The sequence below is a fragment of the Lycium ferocissimum genome, chromosome 4 (genome assembly GCF_029784015.1).
Source record: "Lycium ferocissimum isolate CSIRO_LF1 chromosome 4, AGI_CSIRO_Lferr_CH_V1, whole genome shotgun sequence".
NCBI classification, from domain to species: Eukaryota; Viridiplantae; Streptophyta; class Magnoliopsida; order Solanales; family Solanaceae; genus Lycium; species Lycium ferocissimum.
Window position 1 is genome coordinate 49,873,631 of NC_081345.1, and position 22,929 is coordinate 49,896,559.

The 22,929-nt window shown below is 33.8% G+C and overlaps 1 pseudogene; it reads right to left on the reverse strand.

Annotated features, from left to right (window-relative positions):
* Positions 1–890: 890 nt before the first annotated feature.
* Positions 891–7,918, reverse strand: LOC132054155 (NAD(P)H dehydrogenase (quinone) FQR1-like; annotated as a pseudogene).
* Between the last annotated feature and the right edge of the window lie 15,011 nt (positions 7,919–22,929).

Genomic DNA, 22,929 nt, shown 5'->3' on the forward strand with positions numbered 1-22,929 from the left:
CCTCATAGGTGGTGAAAAGTCCTTTCCACTTTATAATGAAAAGTCCTTTATCGGGTTGGTTTATTTCTCATATATATATCTACTTTTTAGTAAAAATTGTGAGTATTATGAAGAGTAATTCCTTGTTGGTAATGCAAAGTTAAAGTTCCTTATGTGTTATTTTGTCTCTCACTTGTCTTTTTGTCCTCATGAATGCAAAATGTCCCTCATAGGTGATGAAAAGTCCTTTCCACTTGATAATGAAAAGTCCTTTATCGAGTTGGTTTATTTCTCTTATATATATATATATATATTGTTTTCAACCGCCAGATGGTAAAGGAAGGCGCCTTCCCTCCTTTCTCTCGCAATCACAATAGTCGTACGGTCGAAAAGTTGAGTTAGACGGGGATAAGGGTCGAACTATCAAAGAGTTCTGCTACCAATGAATTAGGAGTTATATTTGTCACACATAAATTTATTTAACTTTTTCATCTAAAATAAGATGTTTATTTAATTTTTAGGCTTACTTTATTAATAGTTATGACTTATGCATATAAACAAAAAAAAAAAATACAAGGTCACTATGAACAATATATATGTAAGCGTTCTGGAATAGAGCGATCACTAAGGTTTTTTTTTTTTTTTTTGGTTTAATCAATAAACGATATTTCATATTAATAAAAGCTAGTTAGCATAGTCAGTGGCACTTGCACCATTTGTGATACACCATGTAGCATTATAGTTTACAAGTTTCACAAAAGTATTACAATCCAGAATAAAACGTTTAAAAGTAGTTTCTAAAATGTCTGCCCAAAATATTTCGTTTGCAAACATTAGAGGAACTAACAAAAATTTCGGGTTGTCAAATAACTTCATCCTTCATTCTTTGCTTTGCTAAGGCATCTGCCACTCTATTTTGTTCCCGGTATATGTGTTGCACCAGAGGCTTCCTCAGCTTCATTAGCAGTGACCTGCATTAAAAAATAATAGGGTTAAAAATTCATGTCCATTATTGAGCATATTGATTGTCTCACTTGAGTCAACTTCTACCCTTAATGGCATGAGATTATTATTCACTGCCATTTGCAGTCCTTGACGAAGGGCCAGGATTTCATTCATGCTGTTGGTCATACTTAAGGAGCTTTTCAGGAAACCCATGACCCAATCCCCACTAGAGTTTCTAATGATGCCCCTGATCCCCCAATACCATTATTAGAGTTAGCAGCTCCATCAATATTGAGCTTGAAATGGCCCCTAGGAGGGGGCTCCCATTTAGTGTGACTTCGTTTCTGGTATGCTTAGGGCCAGAAGCGTTCACTAAGTTCCTAGGACTATCCGCTACATAAACAAGAAAAAAAGAATCCTTATTTGTCTGCTGCATTGTTGACAAAATATGTGCGAATCCAAAATTTTGAGTTTGTGGGCTTTGAATTTTAGCAAGGGCAAAAGTGCAAATATACCCCTCAACTTTGCGATTTAAAGCAGATATACTTCCCGTTAAAAAAGTGGTGCCTCTATACCCTTGTCGTTACAAAATGGTGCAAATATACCTCTGCCCTCACACAAATAGTGCAAATATACTCTTTTCGCTAACGGGATTTTTTTTTTTTAATCATTTACCTTATTTTTTAATTAAAAAAATACCATGTGGCTTTAAAAAAAAGTCTACTCTTTTTTTTTTTTTGAGAAGACATATTTTTCTAACGCCACATGGTAAAAAAAAAATTCCGGTGGATCTCTGGTAGTTTAAAAAAATATCTCAGTGGCTTTAAAAAAAAAATTCTACCCATTTTTTTAACGAACCATACCCGGTCCACTATCATGTGGCTTTAGAAAAATATGTCTACTCAAAAAAAATGGGTAGACATTTTTTTAAAGCCACGTGATATTTTTTTAATTAAAAAATAAACTAAATGATTTTTAAACAAAAATCCGTCAGCAACAAGGGTATATTTGCACTATTTTGCATGCACCATTTTGCAACGACAGGGGTATATTTACACCACTTTTATAACAGAGGGTATATCTGCTCTAGATATCACAAAGTTGAGGGGTATATTTGCACATTTTCCCCTTTAGCAAAGATAACTTACAAGGTCATGATGAATTATTTATATTTATTATTATGTGGATTTCTTAACGCAAATATATAAAGGATTATTGCCAACATTGCTGAGTTTTTATCACCCTCTCGTAACTTGAACTCAAGCTTTGTTCATATTCCTAGCTATCCTCCTTTTCTAACTAACACTATTTAATGACATCCTGATCTTTTAACTTTTTTTTTTTCCCTTTACATTCTAGTTACAACTCTATCAACTACACTAGTGCTAGGTAATGCGTTGATTCAAATCAGCCGTTGCTGCTGGTTCTTCTTTTTCTTCTTTTAAATAGACAATAATGGCCTTTAACTTCAATGGAGGAAGAACATATAATTAGGCCTTAGGCAACAATAGCCTCTCCTGGCAGTTAGATTTTGTGGTTCAAATTATGTCTCTTGGTCATACATATCTACAGTAAGGAATAACTCTATATGTAGACTACCTTGTAAGATTTATTATTTTCTTAGATTTCCTCACAGGTTTTAGGATTGAGTACGAAGCGAATATGGGGGTTGGTTGAGCCCAACAAGTATCACATCAAATGTAAGACAAAATTAGATTTTCATACTCGATTTATGAAGATGCCAAGGAGATTTTCTTTTTACTGTTGGAACGAGGTTCCAAAGTACCATCAAAAGATGTTGCTCCTCCCTTAATCAGAGGTCTCGGGTTCGAGTCTGGGTATGAAAAAATTCTTGGTAGGGATCGCTTCCGGGCCAAATGAAACCCTACGCGGCGCAAATTCGGATATAGTTGAACTCCAATGCGAAAACCGAACACCGAATGAGGAAAAAAAATTCCAAAGTAAGACATGGAACGTGGGAAATGGAGCATTGGGGAAGAAGACCAGGGCGACGACTCCCTTTTTTGGGAAGTTACATAAATACTAGTTATTGAATATAATATTTCATAATCTACAACTATTAATTAGATTACATAATGTACAAAATATACTATATACATAGGGTATATATGATTTTATACCATAAATAAAGATGTTGCTATGAATAAAAGGCTAAAAATAAGGAGCTTCATATGTTCATGATAACCAAATTAAATACATATCAAAACACATTAATTGCTTTTCTAAAAATCTCTAACTTACTTAGCTATCTAATCCAGTGGCGGAGCCACATAGAGCCGAGGGTGTTCATCCGAACCCCCTCGGAGGAAAAAAACACTATCTTTACAAGGTTAAATTTTTTTTTTATGCATATATAGTAGATGTTGAACCCCCTTAGGCTTCTTCGTATGTTTACTTTTTTATATTTTGAACCCCCTCGGTGGAAATCCTAGCTCTGCCACTGATCTAATCCATAAACAAGTACATTACTGTTTATATGACCCTTACATTATCAACTTGTTTTTTTTTTTTTTTTTTTTTTTTTTTTACTTCTTTAAAATGATGATTTTTTTTATCTCTTTAAGCTATGTATCAAATTTCCTATAAGAAAATAAATATTATTTTCGAGAGGGAAAAAGAAAAGTGAGAAATACTAGTTAAGTATATTACTTAATGTCGTTCTATAATGAAATAAATGAGAAGAATAAGTATTTTATTATTAATAATAACCAAAACTCTGATACTTATTTATACAAGTAAAAACTAATAGGTAATAATAGCTTTATAAATATATTTCAATGCAAGTAATACAAAATAATTAATAAAAATAGAGGTATACTCTATAACAAATTCCTAAAAAATTATCTATTCTATTATAAATAAATTATAAATTATAATTTTAAATGTTCCGTTAATGACAACCAAAACTTGTTTATATATTAACAATAAAGAATAAGAGAGAAGTGAAACTTAAATATATACATACATACATATATATATATATATATAGATAGATAGATATATAGATATAGACACACACACATATGCATAATATATACTTAATGCATGTAATATTAAAATATCAATCATAAAAAGTAACATTAGATTTTGTGATAAATTCATAAAAGGATTATTCTACTTATAATATGAATTTAAATAAAAATCTATAAATACCTAGGTTAAAAAAAATATTTTATATAGTATAAGAAGGTATTACATAGATGGAGTATTGAAAATGTCAAGGGTAAATTAGACATTACATAGGATAAAGGGGGTAGAATGTATATTGTTCATAGTTGAGTGGGGAGTTTGATTCCTAAAGCAAAGTTGGGGGGTGAAAAAGATTTTCACCCTAATATATATTATTGTACTTATATATTACGTATATTTCACTATTATACTATATATAATATTATTTGTTATGTATATAACTATTACTATATACTATATGATTTTATTTCTTATGTATATTACACAAAAGGTATTATCATATATATATATATATATATATATATATATATATTTGAGTGCATATACTATTGCATTCATATATCAGGTATATTGAAGAACCACACTAGAATATTCATATATTAGGCATACATTGTATACTCTATTAAATATATACAAATAATTTAACAGAGTTAATTTTCCTATTTCATGGAAGAGAGAGAAAAATTGAATAATAAATATGTGATGGCAGAAAGTAAGCCAAGTTTTATGTGATGGGGAATCAATTATTAATTAAGATCCTATTTTAGCGGTAATCCATACATAATTAGAATTTTAGGGAAGCCAAGTTTTCCATTTTAATGCATTTCATAGAGATATTTAAGGGATATATGAAAAGTTGTACACAATGTAATTAAAAAGTTAAAAATTAGAATAAATTATATTTATGTAATTTTCTGAAAGTAGTTGTAACTTTTTTAAATACCTTTTTAAAAAGTTGCATTTGTGTAAGATTTCAATTTCTTTTTATCTTGTCATGTGAGTAGCATGTGTTCCGTTTAGTTTTTTAAATGGTTTAGCCATGTGTCGTTAATTGGACTAAAACTGCTCAATTTTTGCAAACTTAGAGGATAAATGGTGCTCAGGATTATATTTAGAGGATAAAATTGAGCCTATCCCAAAGATAAGAGACAATTTTGGCTAAATATTCGAATCTACTGATTCAAAAACATGCACGCTGTGATGTTTTGTGGTGGTTGCTTTTTCAAAAATTAGTCAGAATTATCAAGTTGGAATCGCTGAAATAAGAAACTGGATTTGGTTGTATACTTTTCCTTCTTAGATTGCATATGTTTTTCCCTCCTTTCTGTTTAATCCGGACTATGCATCAAGCTTCGCTGGGTTTGTCATTGCGGGATTGATGCATGTATCTCTATGGAAACAACAGATTTCTTTTCTCATTTAGTATCAACCTCGAAAATATAATTAGAACAAAAGATAATGTTCCAGTTGAAGAGTAGAGAAAAGATAAAATTGATCAATGGGTAAAGATTAATCTTTGCAACTCCCTTATAAACTGATTGTCAAGTTTATGCATTGTGATGCAAGTGCTAGTTATTATGTGTTGAAGATATATAGCTAGTTGTTTCTCAATAAGTACACCTGGTGTAACATCCAGTGATTTTGGGCACAAAAAGATGTTGCCAATGTATTTCCCCTGATGAAAAGCTTGCTCCAATTCAAGCTCTGTAGGCTGTTTAGAGTCATCACCAGCAAAAGTACCAGCACCATATGGACTTCCACCTTTGATTTTCTCCATCTCAAACATGCTAGCTCCAAACGTGTAGCCAATTGGAACGACAAATCTTTCCATGGTGAACAAGTTGTGTAATTGCTGTCAACATTCATATTATTTCATCGAAAATTTTACCAAATATACATAGGATATAGATAAAAAAAATAAAAGGACACCACGTGACAATCAATGCTTCCTAGCCTCATTTGCCTATTAGAGGCCAGCGGTTGTTTGATGCCGTATATAAAAGAAAGAAGTATTTAGTACTGTTTTTTAATAAATCACTATGAATACATTTGGAAAAATGAAAAATTACCGAGGACAACTATGTTGCAGTAATGTACTGGAATTGTGTTTTTCTTAATATGATGTAGCTGATTTGTTCACTTCTTTAAATGTTGAAGTAGTTTGTGAAAACTTCCATATACAATAAGTATAGGCATCCAATGCATTGTATCCACACCCTTGTCATGCCTATTAGCGAAGGAGTCATATAACATAGCTAAAAATACACACAAAATTGAAGACATTCAAGGAAAAGAAAAGGACTAACGCGGTAGTTTCTTGGCCTCCTTGAGAACCAGTGCTATAGAAAATGCCAGCAGGTTTGCCAGCTAGAGCTTGAGTTTCCCAGAGACCACCAGTTGCATCAAGAAAAGTCTTAAATTGAGCAGGCATCATCCCAAACCTTGTTGGAAAACCAAATATAAAGCCATCAGCCTCAGCAAGATCATCTGGTATAATCACTGGTGCATCACCTTTCTGAGGTGCACTCATCTTTGCAAGAATTTCTTCTGATAGAATCTCTGGTACCTGTACCATATATACATTGGCATATAAGATTAAAGAAACAAACAAATTTAAATTATATATACTGACAATATATAACTAGATACAACAATGTTATTTAACTACTTCCTATGTCCCAATTTATGTTATAAAGTTCGAATTTCGAGAGTCAAATTTGTGAATTCGGACATACAATCTTTAAGATTTTTGAAAAATAATGTATATAATTAGAAACTACATAAAAAATACTATAAGTCATATTAATAATTAAAGTTTAAAATATTTAAAGGCTACACGAATAAATTCCGGTCAAAGATTTTCTTGTTTGTTAACAGTTACTTTTATTGGACTTATTATAAAGTGATCTATTGCCGTAGGTCAACTAAATATGATAGTGTAAAAGATCTCCACAAAGTCAGTGCATAAATCTGAAAAACTCTACAAGATGGTGTGATATGTCGTTAACGGACCTGCCATAGCTTAGGTTCAACACCCTCAACTGATGCAGCACCTTTCTTTATCTCTTGTACCAGCTTCTCAACATGTCCATACATTGAATAGTAGCTGCCCAAAATTTAATGGACATGTTCATTAGTTTTTTAATCCAAGAATAAAATTAAATGTACAGGCCCACAACTTTGACTTTAGTTTACAGTTTGAAAAGATGTAGAAAGTCCACGTGGACATTTGGAATAGCACATAAGCATGACAATCCAATTTCATAAAATGCTTCTACAAACGAAAACAGGACAATGTATAAGTTATAAACAGTAGTCAGAGAGCAATCAATAATCGGAAATCGTCAACAAATAGATTATTCTATACTGTTTAAGGCACTTGAAAAAATTCACAAGTCTTGTACTTTATAAGACAGCTATTGACAGAGCAATTTACAAATTTACACAGCTTTAATAAACAAAATTATTAATCAAAATATTTTTACAAACTTCAAACTATTCTTTCTTTTGTGTAACCATCTGGTGTCTAGCACCCAACGGCCTAAGTACTAGAAGTTCGCACCATGTAGGGCCTTTAAAAGGAAGAGCACTTCTTACCAGGAATTTTTCATTTTTAAGGCTTGAACACGATACTCCTGAACTCCAAACTATTCAAGTACTCCATATAAGTTTTAACATAAAGCATGTCATGAAGAATTAGTTACACGATCAAACCCAAATTAACAGAACTTGATGAATGAAGATGAACAAAACCAACATAAAGAATTCACAAAGGATAACAAATAATAATAGAAGAATTCATGAAGTATATCAAAGAAACTAAAAATGAATAAAACGCACATTCCTTTCCACTCTAAAATTTCAAACAAAATTGATTTGATTTGCAGAAGACAGAATAAAAGATGACTCACACACATAGAGATAAATATACATTTGATATACATATCAAGAAACTGAAAAAGAACAAGGGGAACACATACACAATGTAGACTTTGGTTGCCATTCAGAATCTTGAATTATTTTAGTTCTATGTATATTTTGACTTTTGAGAGGGTATAGAGAATTAGAGAGCTGACTTGTTGGAAATCCTACGGAAAATACTTGAACAGGAACCTTGTCGGAGGATACTTGATCTAAGCCTGTCAAGTGGGCCGGGCCAGCCCGAACCTGGCCCAGTAAAGCCGGCCCACCACCGGCCTGGCCCAGACCCACTAAGAGGTATAAGGGGCTGGGCTAGGTGGGATTTATTAGGGTTTGAGCCGAACAAGGCACACCACACGGCCCCCGCCCACCAAGAGTGGCCGGGTGATGGCCCATCGTGGGCGCCCGCCTCGGCCCACTTCAAATAAAAAAAAAAAAAAAACAAGATAAGTACTACATTTATTACTAATAATAAGTATTTTAAAATCATTGTATCCCAATAAATTAGGAGTCTCTTGTTATGGAGCACTTTAGTTTTCTTTAAAATTGTCTTTTAAAGCTAGACAATCTTGTTTTCTCAACAAATATACCTTTGATACATTTTCAGTATATAGTTTATATTAGATTGTGATAGTAATTATCTCAACAAATATACCTTTGATAAATCATTCAGTTCAATTTCATGCCTTTTCACAAGTGTCTACGCAACACACCGGTACCCCCTCCACCCCCCCCCCCTAATAGGCTAATACCCGACGCTCGGACTTGTGGAGATATATGTCACCACAATGTTGACATTTAACATGTTCCTCATTTACTCGTGAAAATGCATCCACCGCACTTGAAGTTGATCTTGAACTCGAGGAGAAGGTGGAGGTGAAGTAATGTACACTAGTTGAATAGCAAATTTAGATAAAAAGAGAATTGTGGAAGAATTGTGTGAAAATGAAGAAGAATGGAGGGGTATTTATAGTTTGAAAATATGACCAAAGGGCAGTTATTCATAAATTTAGGGGTTCAAATAAAATTAGCAACGACTAGTTTTTTAAATTTACAATGGCTAGCTTTTTGAATTTGACGACGACTAAACTTTTTTTAATTTAGCAATTTTATCATTAATTGTAAATGTTAATTTTATTATTAGTAGTAAATGTAAATGTCTATTTTTGTATTAGAACTTTAAAAAAAAAAAAATCCCGGCCCACTTAGCCCACTACGTACCCCTACCCGGGTAGGGGGCTGGGCCGGACAACCCTTTCCCTCCTCCAACCCGGCCCACTAACTATGGCCCGGCCCCATGTGACCCCCCATTTATATGGCCTGGCCCGGCCCACTTGACACCTTTGTCTTGATCACAAACCTTACAAGAAATTCTCAAAAGCTTGAGGCATGTCAATTAAGACACTGTCCTTAAGGATATTTCACCCGGTATAGGTGTATCTCTAAAATTCAACAAGCTCTTCTAGTATAAAACTATGAGCCAAAATCTAACAAAGATTAAACACGAAAATCCAGTACAATATAATAGAGTAGGAGAATTTTGTATTGGTTTATTTCGAGTCGGAGCCAAAATGGCTTCTTTTTACAGCCATTACACAAAAATGGCATGCCTTTTTTTTTTTTAAACCAAAATGGGTATTTCGTTGGATAACCAACGAAATACCCGCATCTTACTGTTCATACCCGAATTATTTCAGTCAAATTATTTTTTTTTTTTTTTTTTTTTTTTTCATTTTGTGCAATGTTGCACGAAATGCAACAAAATTTCTTTTTTTGTTTTATTTCGTTTTTCATATAAAAAACGAAATAAAAAAAAATTGTTGCATTTTGTGCACTGTCCAACGAAATGCAACAAAATTTCTTTTTTTTTTTTATTTCGTTTTTCATATTAAAAACGAAATTAAAAAAAAAAAAAAAAAAAAATTTTTTTTTTGCATTTCGTTTTAACATTGCAATAAAAAAATGCAACAAAATTTCTTTTTTTTTTTTTTTAATTTCGTTTTTTATATTAAAAACGAAATAAAAATAAAAAATAAAATTTGTTGCATTTCGTTGGACATTGCACGAAATGCAACAAATTTTTTTTTTTTGTTTTATTTCGTTTTTTATATGAAAAACGAAAAATTCTTTTTTTTTTTTTATTTCGTTTACACAAAAACGAAATAGGAAAATATAATAATATTTTTTTTTTTTGTATTTCGTGATACTACTAACGAAATAGCATTAAATTTTTTATTTCATTTATACAAAAATGAAATAGGAAAATATAATTTTTTTTTTTTGTATTTCGTTTATATAAAAAGGAAATAGGAAAATAATTTTTTTTTTTTTTGCATTTCGTTTATATTCATCGTATTCGATTATCTAAATCTCAAACTAACTAACTTTAAATTTTTTTTTTAACTTAGAAGAAGCATTGTTGTACTTTGATATTTCACGCATACTTTGCGAAATGCAAAGTTAAAAAAATTGGTGGAAACGGATTCCATTGTTCACTGTTTTTTATAGGGACAATAGCTTTCAATTATTTTTAAGAATCTTGTCAGAAGAATTGCTTCCAAGTCAGAAGCTAAAAAAGAAGCTAGTGAATAGCTTTCAATTTTTTTTTGACTTGGAAGAAGCATTGTTGCACTTTAATATTTCGTTGCATACTTTGCGAAATGCAAAGCTAAAAAATTGATTTTTTTCTTTTATATTTCGTTGCATATATTTCGTTGCATACTTTGCACTTTTGTATACATTGCATACGGAAGCTAAGGTTTTTTATATTTTGTTTGACCTTCTCCATTCTCCATTCTCCATTCTCCCTTCTTCCTCTTCCTCCATTATTTCTCTTCTTCCGTTCTTCATTCTTTTCTTCTTTTTCTACTAATCCTATCACAAGGATTCCTCAACTTTTGCCCTATAATCTTCTTCAAATTGAGGTAATTTCTTAATTTTATAAGTTTTTACATATATTTTTTGATTTAGTACTTAGTGTAGTAGACTATAATAAAGAAAACAAAAGTTACAAGTTTAGTTAATCAATAATTGGTAATTTCGGCCGTTGCTTCAATTAAAAAAGCTTTAAAAAATGTTAGTAGAGTTTATTGCTCAACGAACTACAATTAAAATACTAAAAAGATCGTCGAAGTTACTGATTAAAAAGGTATAAATTTATATTATAAAATGTTCTTTTAGTTAGTCATTTTCATAGAACAACATTTAAAAAAAAGATGAAGAAATTGTGAGGAAAGTAAGATTGTTAAACATAACATAAAGATATTTGTATCATTTGTTGGGTCATTTTCTATGTTCAAATTGTGACTAGTCGTTGGAGATTATTTGTTGTTGATAAGCATGAAGAATTTTTACTTTTCAAATTAAAAGTATAAGATCAAGAAACTGTGAGGAAGTTGGACTTGTTTATGAAGATAATAGAGAAAAATAGCATGACCTTTTTTTTTTTTAATACCAAAATGGGTATTTCGTTGGATAACTAACGAAATCTTTACGATCCGGTAAAAAAAAATTGGTTGACCTTGCATCCCCTCTCCGATCATATGGTTTGTTTTAAATAGAAAAGAAGTAGTTATATGTAAGATGAATACTATTATGGCAATTAATTATGAGTTTAACCAAAAGTTTAATTACATTTCGTTGACCCCATAGGAACCGCAATTATTTTTTGACGGTTGTACTCTTATTAATTTTTTTTCTTTTCTCACGTGATAATATATCTTATAGTTTGACCTTTGTTGACTTTCCTATTGAATATATAGTAAACAATTGTGTAAGGTGTTGTCAATTATTCTAATGCGGTGGCTTGGTGTTGCAATGTTATAGATATGGATCGCCCCGAGTCACCGTACATCCGTGTCAGTAAAACTATGATTTATTAACACTCCAAAGAACAACATCGATCCCGAGCCGTGTGGGATGGAACATTGACGGACGAACGCGTGTTTATTTATACGTCGTGCGGATCATGAATTACCGGAATCACGTAAGGCAATACCCTTTACATAATCGCATCCTCAATTACTTTGAGAGGTGTGGATTTGGGGGAGTTTTGGCGTAGGTAATGTGCGGATGATGAAGGAATCATCACCGCACTTATTGAGAGAGGCGTCCCGAGACGCATACATTTCATATGCGGACCGGCGAATGTACCATCACACCGGCAGGATGTCGAGGTGTTATATGGCATTCCGTGGATGGCCAACCATTGGTGCAGAGTAATGTTAAAAATATAACTAAATCAGCGTGGCGGGAATTGATGTACGACCTTACTGGTTGGTTGCCCGGAGAAGAAGCAATTATAGGTAATAGCTTGTTGGTAATAACACAATTATCTAATCATTTGGAAACCTTGATTGCCGGGAATGATATTATTGATGAACACACCGATGAGGCCGAGGTACAAAAGAGGTCGTTGTACCGCTTTGGTTGATTGGTGGTGTATATTCCCCGATAATTCGGGGTTCAAGGCTTAGTTTACACTTTTTGCTTGACATAGCGACCTTGATACAATAGGCGGTAAAGCTTGGGGCAAAGCATTATCATACAATTTGCATTATCATACTTGTACGCTTGTCTATGCCGTGCTTCGATGTCTAATAGCCGTGATGTTTGTGGATTTATTGCTTTGTTACGGTACGTGAATTGCAATATTATATTGCTCTACTTCAGATTTCCTAGTGTTATAGAAATAAGAGATCAAGCAAACATTCTTATAACCACCATTACCCAAATTTTGAAAAATGAAATTAGGAACCGAAAGTTGAGCTTTATTAGAAACACTAAATGTACCACTATATATAATGCAACTGATTATTAATATTTGTGTACATATATAAATGTCGACTAACCATATTTCCTTGAGTTATCACGCTAACAATTTAAAAGTATTGCTTGATACACGTTTATATAGTCAACTTCTCTCGCTATCTTTTAAATAATATTTTAGATTTCCTAGTGTTATAATTTGTATAATAAATCATTAAAAATTATAATATTGTCGAATGACTTGCACGACAATATTAGACGACAATATTAGAGCATTATCTAACCCAACCATAACAACACAATTTTCATGTGTATTTTTGGGTTATTTTATTTAATTAAAAAAAAATGTTTATATATTTAAATTTACTTATACAGGTTTGGGCTTGGGAGCGAATAATCCCGATGCAGCCATTACTTCGTCCTCGAAGAGTAAACGAACGAGATATTGTATTTGCACAGAAGTGGACTCGGCGTGGAGCTCGTGAAAGCGAGGCACGAGCTGTGCTAGTAATTTGTAGAGATGTTTTAGACAACCTAACTGATGATGTGTATTTTTCCTTTTAAATTTTTTTTTTGATAAGAAATGTGAAAAATATAACAACAATAGAGTTTTTATAGATTTATTCATTTTTTGCTAACTCGTACCGTGATAATGGGTTGATTTTGTTTTAATTTGTTATAGCTAATTTGCTACAACTTGCTACTGGTTGTGATATTTTTTATTAGCTTTTCTTCTTTTAGCATAATTAGTATTTTGTCTAGGTTTGTTTTAATGGCTAGAAGGTTACTAAACTATTTTATTTTATTTTTATTTCCATCAAAATCCATTGTAGCATGTTCTTGTTATGCTTTGGAACTGAATAAAAAGAAAGTGCTTCTAGCAAGGATTTGGTCATGATACGCTTTCTACTATTGAGTATTTTTGATTCGTCATTTGCACGATTTGGAAATGATGAAATTTTGTGTATTTGGAAGGAAGGAAATTGCTTGAATGTTCTAATTTTTACTTAACTGAAAATGCAAAATGGATGTTTGTTGTAATGACAAAATGTATAATTTGTCTTATAAATTATAAATGACTGTATAATATTTTTGCTATCATAGTTTGTGTGGGAGCCTTATACGAGGCCATCAATGATGGACTTCCGGGAGTGGTGCCGACGTGGTCAAGACATTTGGATGGCGCAGTTGGCACTCATTTGTGGAATTTACCGAGAGTGGCACATGGTGGGTCGGGTCAACCGACAATTTGGTAGGGAGCAGTCTGTTCCCGATCACTCCCCCCACATAGACCATTTCACTTTTCACTGGATAAGCGATTTACGGTAAGTCGGAGATAAGGGAAAGTTTTGAGGCAGTCGAATATTGGTGGGAACGCCGTCGGGAACTAATAGTTGAAGCACCATATGCTACCGTAGCTCCCGGACCGAATTCCGAATATTTTCATTGGTACCGGAGGTACTCTCGCACTCGATAGGAAATCCGTAACATACCGTGGATGGGGATACCAACACCTCGCAGGGAGGCATGAAGCACTGGTATGTAACTTTTGGTGCATATCAAGTTAAATAGACAGTTAATGATGTACTATATAGTTTTCTAACATTTGAGTAGAAACAAAATTACTGCTACTACTAATTAATATATCTTGATACATATTAATTTCTTTTTGCCAATAAATGGCTTTCTTACGTCACTGTTTGTTATATTTTTTTGTAGGCGCGTGGAATTCATAAAGTTAGACATTTGGCTTACAGTGTTTCGTGAAGCTCCGTCGAGTGGCCTTCGATTCTCGGTGGTATGAATGCATTGATGCAAAGGTTTATTAACATGTCGACTGAGTGTCTGAATGCTGCTGCAATGGGGACGAGGTTGACATTTGATCCCGATTACATACCACCAATAGTTTATGTGGCACCGCCTAAGTTGCCAACTAGTCATCGGGATCGTGCAAATGTACGTCGTGGCCGGTAACCCACGGGTCGAGGTCGGTGGCGAACCACCTTATTGATGACGATCAAGTTGACGATCTAGCGCCACACCTGGACCCGGCTCATTCATTCTGTTGTAATGTCGGCCCATCTACGACTGCTTCCTATCATCCACCTACGAATTTACCCACCTCATATCACCCATCCTGTCCACATGAACCACATACGAATTTACCTAGCCCTTATTATCCATCGATGGAATTTCCTGGCCCATCTATGATTCAGTCGGAGACTCCATATAACTCATCTAATATGGTCACTCCACAAGCTCCGTCAACATTACAAGGTTTCACCCAATTTAGCAGTTCCTCACAACCTTGGAGCCAACAGGCTTTGGACAACCTCCTTTTCCAAGTTCCTGAGACTAGTACCTCATCTCGACCTCCAACTAATTTTCCCTATGATGGAAGGAGGCTCGCTTTAATGATGCATATGCACCTACGCCGTACGTTCGTGACTTAGAGGCACAGGTTCATCTTGAATTTAAATTTTTATATATATAATTTAAGTGTCGCATTAAAAAGTAACTTTTATGTTGTATGATATTTATAGGGTGCGGAAGGGATGCATGAGGCTGCTCGTCCGCGCAGATCTCGTAGTGATCGCCGTCCAACACAATGTGGCACTGGTGGGAGGAAAAGATGCACAAGTAGGGATGCATGAGGAGCTTTAACAACTTATTTTGAAAATTTATTGTGTATCTATGGCTATTTAGACTTATATATGACTTATTATAGCGACATATATTTCGTCAATATGAATTATGGTGTATTTCGTCAATATGAATTATCGAGTTAGCGATTTCCCCTCCCATCCGAGAGCGTCGTAGTCCAAGCCCCACAAGTTTCATAGCGCTATAATCCAACTCCCCTCTCCTTTATATATTTTTTTTAAAACCATCCGCGGAAAAAAGGTTTTTTAGACATTAATGAAGTTAGTTAGATTGAGATATAGATAATCGAATACGATTTTTTTTTGTTGAAGTAGTCCGATTATTTATAAATTGGATAAATGCAATTGTAAGAAAATGTTAACAAGCTTCTGCCAAGATTGTTAAAATGAACTGAAAGCTATTGAGTAGCTTCTTTGTTAGCTTTTGACTTGTACATGTAAAAACTTTAACAATCAAAATTGGATTTGATTTGCCGGCAAGATTCGTAAAGTATGCAAGAATGCTTGCAAAAGATAAGTGCAATAATACTTCTAACTTGTCAAATTTTTTAGCTTTGCCTTATATATATTCGCAATATAGTATATATATATAACGAAATATAAATTTCGACAAGATTCTTAAAAAAATTGGATTTCCAGAATATTGATTTGTTAATTTCTTTGATTTGTCCAGGTAAAAATAAAAGGAATACAATTCCAAGTAAAAAAAAAAAAAAAAAAAAAAAAGAGAAGGAAAACTATTGACACTTTTTGTTGTGCTTGAAGCACAACAATGATTCTTAAAGTATGCAACAATGCTTTTTCCTTTTTAGCTTATGCTGCAACAATGCTTTTTCCTTTTTAGCTTCTTCTTAACTTATGCAATAATGCAACCTACTAACTAGTTTCCTTTTTATTTTACATTTTAACGTATGCAATAATGCTTGGAGAAGATTAAATAATATATATATATGCAATAATGCTCTATATAAAAAGCCAAGATTCTTAAAATGAATTGAAAGCTATTGACTAGCTTCTTTTTTAGCTTCTAACTTGTCAAATTTTTTAGCTTTGCATTTCGCAAAGTATGCAACGAAATATAAATTCTGACAAGATTCTTAAAAAAAATTGGATTTGACTTGTCCATGTAAAAATAAAAGGAATACATTTCCAAGTGTAAAAAAAAAAAAAAAAAAAAGAGAAGGAAAACTATTGACAATGTTTCTGAATCACAACAATGATTCTTAAAGTATGCAACAATGCTTTTTCCTTTTTAGCTTCTGCAACAATGCTTTTTCCTTTTTAGCTTCTTCTTAACTTATGCAATAATGCAACCTACTAACTAGTTTCCTTTTTAGCTTCTTCCTAACGTATGCAATAATGCTTGAAGAAGATTAAATAAGTGTACAATGCTTCTGCCAAGAATCTTAAAATGAATTGAAACCTACTAACTAGCTTTTTTTTTTAGCTTTTGACTTGTACAAGCTATTGAATGCAATTGTAAGAAAATGTTAGCTCTTTCAATGTACCAAGACCAAGGAATCCGTGGAAAAAAAATTGGGATTTGACTTGTCCATGCTAAAAAAGTTGTGCCTGCATTTCGCAAAGTATGCAACGAAATATAAAAGATATATAACAACAATGATTCTTAAAGTATGCAACAATGCTTGGAAAAGATAAGTGTACAATGCTTCTGCCAAGATTCTTAAAATGAATTGAAACCTACTAATTAGCTTCCTTTTTAGCTTCTTCTTAACGTATGCAATAATGCTTGGAGAAAATTAAATAAGTGTACAATGCTTCTGCCAAGATTCTTAAAATGAATTGAAACCTACTAACTAGCTTCCTTTTTAGCTTCTTTTTAACGTATGCAATAATGCTTGGACAAGATATATAACAACATGACGAAAAGTTATTTATAAACTTGGAGTACTCCAATTTTTTATTTTGCATTTCGCAAATTATCCAAAATCTTCGACTGAGACTTAAAAAATCTATTTACTATCCAAACAATGACGAACAAAAAAGAGAACACTCCTGGAAGCTCTTCCTCACCTTTTGCTTGGGCATTCCCTTGAAAACGTAAATGATAGCTCAAGTTCGTAGTCACCCAATGGGGCCGATCGGGGAACATGGGATCCATATGATTTTGAGATGGACATGTACAACCCGCACATGCTTCGACGAACGAGAGGATGATTTTCGGATGCCGAAAAAATCAGATCCATGTGAGTACTACCGCGGATTACGCCGTGAATGGGAGCATAGGTACCATGAGTCAAATATGCTCATGAATGAGCTTGAGCAATCGGGGGCACCCAAGCCACGTCGATTCTCTCGTGTGGATGGAACGCAGGATATGGTAGAATATGAGATAGCTGTGAAACAAATTCGAAAGGAGAATAATAGGATGTTGGTGAGACGTTGTAGGTACTATATCCTTAAGCTCGCCGAAGAACAAGTGCAGCAACAAATCGCACGCTACCGTAACATGAAAGAGCAAGTGTTTTAGCACACGAACTTTACAAATCGGATGATGACATGCCTAACGAACTCTCTTAGAACAACTATGTGTTATGTTTTTTAATTTTCAATTATAATGTAATTTTATGTTCATTCAATAAAGTGTTGTGTAAGTTCTATCCAACAATAACTGTTAAATTAAAGACAAAATTAAACTATACAATACGAACCGTTTATATTTTAAAGTAAGGACGACAACATATTATTGAAGGACGACAACATATTATTGAAGATTACATAAGATAACAAAGATTACATAAAATAACAATAACATAGAACTCATGAAAAAACTTAACAGTAAACAAGCAACAACAACTACTGAGTACGATTGGGACAACGATTTTTGTTATGACCGGTTTGCTCGCAAGTTCCACACCTCCTCGCCATGCGAGCAGTGAGCAATATCCATTTCATTCCTCCTTCTAGTTGTTCTACGGGCTCCGTAAGTTCGCTCGTATGCAAGTGTTTGCAATTAAATGTAAGGGACTTGTGCCAATATGCCTCATCACCCAAGGGAGAAAACTTTCCACCGTATGTTTGCTTGTAATACCTACAACCGTAGTACTTGCTAACATAGTCCTTAGGCTGAATTTTACGGATCCGATGTAATTTAATTGCATGGGAACATGGCATACGTGGTAGTTTTTCCATTTCCCACACGAACATTTTTTTCCATTCTCTTAGAGACTTTATGGACATTTCCACCCTTACCTTCGTGTGCAAATGTCGAATCTCAAGACCCCAAATACAATGTTGTAGTTCATCATATCAAAGGTGCATGGAGGCCCTATCCCAATATTCATGGAACTTCTTATCAACACCGGCGGCCAAGTCTTCTTATTTACCATTAGCAGAAAGCAAAAGAAGGGCGCTTCTTTTAACAAAATGATCAACAAGATTTTTAAAGGTCAAGCGAACCATGGCAAGAACAGCAATCCACGGGCTTTCTTCAATAAACCATTGTAAGACTCGTAGACATTTGTCGTCATAGCCCCCCACCTATAACCACCGTCCTTATACAATGTCCATTTTTCCTTCGAAAGCTCGCTTAACCACATATGCGCCGGGGCAGTGACAAGGTTTTGATTTGTTGCATCCTCATTTGGTATTTCTTATTCTGGTGCTCTGTAGCAGCCAACCACATTAGCTTCTCAAGATCAGAGTTAAGAAACTTTTTTGTTAAAGTTGCTTTTTAAATGTCGAACACAAAATTTATGATGTGTGGTGGGTGGTCGTAACCATTCATGTGTCATTACACATTGCAAGATCCCTTGGTGACGGTCAGAAATTAGTCCAATGCCTTTTCTATCACAAACAACATGTCTCCATAATAAATCGAGAAACCAAGTCCATGACTCATAGCTCTCACGTGCAACTATAGCATATGCAAGTGGAAAAATATTTCCGTTTGCATCAATGCCAACAACAATCAACAATTTCATCTCATACTTACCATAGACATGGGTGCCATCTATTGAGATGACCGGCCTGCAACTTTTGAATCCATCGATACTTGGTTTAAAGGCCCGTAAAAGATACTTGAAGATGTGTTCGCCTTGCATTGTAGTTGACTCGTGTGTCCACTCAACAATAGTGCCCGGATTGAAATGTTCTAGGGCAGCCATGTATCGAGGCAATGCCCTAAAAGAACCTTCGAAATCACCATACACCATCTCAAAAGCTTTCTTACGCCCTTTTTGCGCTTTTCTATAACTAGAGAGTATAGTGATGAATGCCTTTTATAGTTTCCCGAACAAACTTAATACCGATTTGTGCATTGATCATAACATATGGTATCAACGAAGTAGCAATGATGTTGCTATTCAAATTGAAATGATCCTCCGTATAATCATCCGTATCACAATTACGTGGCTCAATCATTTTTCCCGCTTTTCCACATACCACTTCCGATCAACGAAAAACGGATCATCCAACTACAACCTTCCTCATGCCGCTTGCAAATAACCTTCCAAAATGTACCTTTTGGCTTGATCCGTTTTATATTCTTTTTTGTGGGCTATATTATAGAGTCTCACCGCACCTTTCATTTGCTTCTTGTTGTGAAATAACATACCTATTTGCATGTACAAGAAAAAATATCAATTCTTAATTACACCAATTAAAATCACAAAATTCAAAAATAATATATTATTAAAAAAATTAGTCGCACCAAACTAACTCGATTTGATAACTTTAGATTCTACGGAATTCCAAAGTGTGTACCGAATGAACCCGTTATCTCTCATGTATGCAAAATCTTCCGGTTCTACTTTTCCGTATTATCCAAATATGGGATCACATTTGAATGATAATTTACACCTAACATTATCGGGGGCCGCAACATCTTCATCAGAATCGTCACCGTCAGCAGACGATTGATCATCGTCCGTCCCTTCATGATCTAATGGACTATCACTATCCGACTCATTTATTATATCATTAGCTAAATCGTTATTGCTCACAATTTGTGTGAGCTGAGTCAATGCGGGGTTATCTTCAAAATTGTTATGCCTATAAATAAGAAAAATTCATAGAATTTACAAGTCAAATACAATTATACAATCCATGAATAAAGTGAATAAAATATGATTATATTTACCTATCACCGTCCAATTCGCTTGGGCCAGATGTGAAGGGTGTCGTACATTACAATTCAAATTACGGAATCGCGTAGTAGTATTATTTGGTCCACCCGTCTCACAATTCTCGTCCACTCCAATCAAAGTTATGATCGTGCGTGAAGCCATACCATCATATCGTTCTACATAATTAGTTGTATCATTTGACTGACTACCAAATCCTACAATTGTTTGTTGTTGAACTACACCCCTTGAAAAACCAATATTCAAACTTGGGAGATAGGTAGTACCTCCAAAATCGAACTCATTGTTGGTCGGTACTTCGACCTGGGTAGAGCGTTGAACTGTAGCATACATGTCAAGCGCCGCTATGCATATGTGATTTTTAAAAATCTCAGGACAACGAAGAAATGACGATAAAGATTCATCGTCCGTAATTGGCATCTCACCATAAATTGGTGAACCATCTATCTGTAAATGAACTTGGACATCGTCCGGTTATAACCACCGACAATTCAGATCATTTACGAATATTTTACTCCTTAAGACGCGTTGCGTACGATCATATTTTAGGGAAATTGGAAACCTTTGCCCTATTTCAGACCACGGTTGTATCTAACCGAACCTGCTTCATACACAACTTCACCACCCCAAAATAAATACACTTTAACATGAGTTTCCGTCATCTTTTATGAAATATATGAGAGAAAAAATAAAAGTTGAAGGATATGAAACAGATAAGAGAAAAAACAATAGATGAAAGATATGAGATGGATAAAATAAAAATTGAAAGACGAAGGATATACCATAGGTAAAGATAGGACAATATTTATAAGCGGAGAAAAGTAAAAATTTCACAAATTAAGTCACGAAATGTAAAAGATATTATTTTGACAACTATTCAATACTCGTCCGAAAACCGATTGAACCAATAGAAATGAACAAAAATATTTAATAAATACGAAAATTGCATGTGGGGTTTAGACCTTTTTCGCACCATGTATTTTTCTATAAATAGTCTTCCATAATACCTCATTCATCTCACCACGCTAAAACAAACTCTTTCAAAATGTCATCGTGGAATCCATTCTTCTGGCAACGCGGCCCCATGACGTATCACCCAGGTGACATTTTTGAGTCAATGGGTAGGAAATGGGTTTTGGAACGTGAATTTGAGTACTCGCTTAATCCGAGCGAGCGCTACAATAGACAATACATTAGCAAGATGAGGAGAGAATGGAACTACCGCCCGGATGAAGCTCATAATATCGAGACCGATTTAAGAAGTCGTGGCCTACATCGTCCAAAACGCCGTGCAATAGGTATGCCACTCACATCACCCCAAGAATTGAATCTTGCTTTGAACCGCATTCGCGAAGAAAATAATAGGATGCGTTTGCGATGGTTGCGTTTAGAGGGACACTGATTGGGGTTATATGTTACCCCCGATTGGAACTCATCGCGAAATGTCCGATGAAGATGATTTTCCATAAGCATTTTCTCGTTGTTATGTCGGCTAGTTAAGTGTTGTATTTGTACCTTTTTCATTTTTCAATGTTATTTCAATTTGAATTTCAACTAAATAAATCCGACTTCATTAAAAATATAAACGATATCTTATTAATGTAAATATTCTAATATTCGTCAGTCTCAGGAATGACGCTAATGCTATCGTCTTCATCTTCATCTTCATCTTCATCTTCATCTTCCTCTCCATCTCGTCCATCTTCATTATCGAGTGAGCGATTTCCCCCCTCCCATCCGAGAGCGTCGTAGTTCAAGCCTCACAGTTCACAGTGTCGTAGTCCAACTCCCTCTCGCTTTATGTTTTTTTTAAAATCATCCGCCGAAAAAAAAAATTTAATGCTATTTCGTTAGTAGTATCACGAAATACATAATAAAAAAAAACAAATATTATTATATTTTCCTATTTCGTTTTGTGTAAACGAAATAATTTTTTTTTATTTCGTTTAAAATAATTAAAAAAAAATTTGTCCTATTTCGTTGGACTACCAACGAAATAGGATAATTTTTTTTTTTTTTAATTTCGTTTTTTGTATGAACCAAATAAAAAAAAAAAATTAATGCTATTTCGTTAGTAGTATCACGAAATACAAAAACAAAAAAAAAACAAATATTATTATATTTTCCTATTTCGTTTTTGTGTAAACGAAATAAAAAAAAAAGAATTTTTCGTTTTTCGTGGACAGTGCACGAAATGCAACAAAATTTCTTCTTTTTTTTTATTTCGTTTTTCACGAAATGCAACAAATTTTATTTTTTTTTATTTCGTTTTTTCTATGAAAAATGAAATAAAACAAAAAAAGAAATTTTGTTGCATTTCGTGCAACATTGCACGAAATGCAAAAAAAAATAATAATAATAATAATTTGACTGAAATAATTCGGGTATGAACAGTAAGATAGATGCGGGTATTTCGTTGGTTATCCAACGAAATACCCATTTTGGTTTTAAAAAAAAAAAAGGCATACCATTTTGGTGTAATGGCTGTAAAAAGAAGCCATTTTGGCTCCGGACCACGTGAAAGAAGAAGACATAGACTTTATATGGATAGGAAATAC